This window comes from Ranitomeya variabilis, chromosome 2 (genome assembly GCF_051348905.1).
Source record: "Ranitomeya variabilis isolate aRanVar5 chromosome 2, aRanVar5.hap1, whole genome shotgun sequence".
NCBI lineage: Eukaryota > Metazoa > Chordata > Amphibia > Anura > Dendrobatidae > Ranitomeya > Ranitomeya variabilis.
This window is the reverse complement of record NC_135233.1, coordinates 102,721,556-102,724,827: the sequence shown is the minus strand read 5'-3', so window position 1 is coordinate 102,724,827 and position 3,272 is coordinate 102,721,556.

The window sequence follows — 3,272 nt, the reverse complement described above, 5'->3', positions numbered from 1 at the left end:
AGACCACTGTGAGATAATTTATTAACTGATCACAGTTGCCAGCTGAGATTAAGCCAATTCACAGCCACTTAGGTTATCCCTGCAAGTGTGTTCTTGTCAGAAGCGTTCCTCTTCTAAATTCCTCCTTTACTGGGGATGGCTCCATTCCACACATGAGAACACCTGGCGACTGAAACCATTTTATACATTGGAAAGATGTTTATAATCCCAAAGGCTACAACATAAAAAAATGCTATTTGTAACTGGACGTACGCTTAATACTAAAGTACTTTTCTATTTTCAAAAGAAACATTTTTTTCCCTTTGTTATACAAAGCTAAAAGTTACAAACTAAAAATAAAACTTTTTTCTTAATTGTTATATGTATATTATTTACATGTTGTTATATGTATATGTATGTCTACATAACTGGGTGTTTGATACAAATGTAAGGTAGGTGCAGATATACATAGGTATAATAACTTTTTTCCATGAAGTCATAATAAGGCTGCCATAATTGTACATGGGCCTCTACATTACCTCCACATGCCTCAGACTTCATAGTGAGGCATGCAGAGGAGTTTTCTATCTGATACCATATGAAAAAATGTGACATGAATTAGTGTTGAGCATTCCGATGCTGCAAGTATCGGGTATCGGCCGATACTTGCTGTATCGGAATTCCGATACCGGGATTCCGATACTCTTGTGGTATCGGGTATCGGAACAACATTAATGTTAAAATGTGTAAAATAGAGAATTAAAATAAAAAATATCGCTATACTCACCTGTCCGACGCAGCCGGGACCTCAGCGCAGGAACCGGCAGCGTTGTTTGTTTAAAATTCCCGCTTTTACATGGTTACGCGAAGTCCCAGCTTGTGATTGGTCAGGGCGGCCATGTTGCCGGGCCGCGGACCAATCACAGCAAGCCGTGACGAAAATACGTCACGGGAGGCTGGACACGCGCTCATTTTAAAATGGGCGCGTGTCCAGCCTCCCGTGACGTCACGGCTTGTGATTGGTTGCGCCGCGATCAACCAATCACAAGCCGGGAGGCTGGACGCGCTCATTTTGAAATGGGCGCGTGTCCAGCCTCCCGTGACGTCACGGCTTGTGATTGGTTGCGCCGCGATCAACCAATCACAAGCCGGGAGGCTGGAAACGCGCTCATTTTAAAAAGGGCGCGTGTCCAGCCTCCCGTGACGTCACGGCTTGTGATTGGTTGCGTCGCGGTCAACCAATCACAAGCCGGGAGGCTGGACACGCACCCAATTCAAAATGAGCGCGTCCAGCCTCCCGGCTTGTGATTGGTTGATCGCGGCGCAACCAATCACAAGCCGTGACGTCACGGGAGGCTGGACACGCGCCCATTTCAAAATGAGCGCGTCCAGCCTCCCGGCTTGTGATTGGTTGATCGCGGCGCAACCAATCACAAGCCGTGACGTCACGGGAGGCTGGACACGCGCCCATTTCAAAATGAGCGCGTCCAGCCTCCCGGCTTGTGATTGGTTGATCGCGGCGCAACCAATCACAAGCCGTGACGTCACGGGAGGCTGGACACGCGCCCATTTTAAAATGAGCGCGTGTCCAGCCTCCCGTGATGTCCCGGCTTGTGATTGGTCAGGGCGGCCATATTGCCGGGACGCGGACCAATCACAGCAAGCCGTGACGTAATTTCGTCACGGCTTGCTGTGATTGGTCCGCGTCCCGGCAACATGGCCGACCTGACCAATCACAAGCCGGGAATTCACGTAACCAAGTAATAGCGCGATTTTTAATCAAACAACGCTGCCGGTTCCCTCGCTGAAGTCCCGGCTGCGTCGGACAGGTGAGTATAGCAATATTTTTTATTTTAATTCTTTCTTTTACACATTTATATGGTTCCCAGGGCCTGAAGGAGAGTTTCCTCTCCTTCAGACCCTGGGAACCATCAGGGATACCGTCCGATACTTGAGTCCCATTGACTTGTATTGGTATCGGGTATCGGTATCGGATTGGATCCGATATTTTGCCGGTATCGGCCGATACTTTCCGATACCGATACTTTCAAGTATCGGACGGTATCGCTCAACACTAGACATGATGCATTCAGCTATCCTCAGCCTTATTCTTCCCTAATTTAGCTTCCAGGGAAAATATCTTGGTGCATAAGGTACATGTGAGGTTATATAGCAGAATGCCTCCATGTATGCCGGTCTGCCATGCGCAGGAGCCCTAAAGATCTGTACACACTACTACTGTTCAGTGACCCTTCTGGGATTTCAGTGGGGTTCCCATCACTACGAAAGCGAAGAATTGCATAGGATGCTGCACTGCCATTGCTGTCAAAATTACTGAATTCTAAAGGACCTGATTACAATTAAACAAGGCTGCATCAAGTTGGATGAAACCCATAAGGCTGCACTGTTGGAGTAAATCGCTTCTTCGACAGTGATGATGATAAAAGTCTTTTTATCCACAACGAGTTTCAGCGCCATACCAGTCTCTGTATCAAGTGGAAAAAACAAATGACATTGTGAATTAAAAAAAAACTTTTATCATCATCATTGTTGAAGAATTGATTTACTCCAGCAGCGCAGCCCATCTTACGTGTTTCATCCAGCTGGATCCAATATCTCCTGGAGAATTTATCCGCCCACCACGGCGCAGCATCAACTGTTTTTCTTCATGGCTACATGAAACACAATCCTGCAGCCAGACTGTGATTCATGCTGCCCGTGAATGGGTCAGCAATGCATGCATCAAACATCAGGTACCCTTCCATTGGATTGTTATAGCGCATAAGCTTTTCCTATTTTATACAATTACTTATAGTTACTATGCATATCTTGCTGGATTCAGCTTTTTTTTGTCAGGTTTAAACATTGGACAAAGTCAGGTATTTTTTTTATATAAAACTAGTTCAATGAAATTAAATAAATATTAAAATGATACATTTACAGTCGTTTATCCACAAAGACTAATAATCTTGCAATTACAGGACAGAACTAAATAGGTTGTCGAGCTCATGTTTTGAATAGTAGGATTTTTTCTAGACATTTATGTTCATAAACAAGATTTTGTTTTGGAGTTCCACGGGACTGCAAGCAGAAAAATCAATAGAGGGAACAAATTACAAATGCTCTGGTACCATCTAAATCGGCATCACTGTTGAGCTTAGTGATTGGCTGCAGCAGTCACGTGATGACGATTTGACAGATCAACAAAGACTGGAGGCAGAAATGTGTAGACAGCACTGGAGCACCAGTGAGTATGTGCAACTGTATTATTAATTTTTATGTATAAGATATTA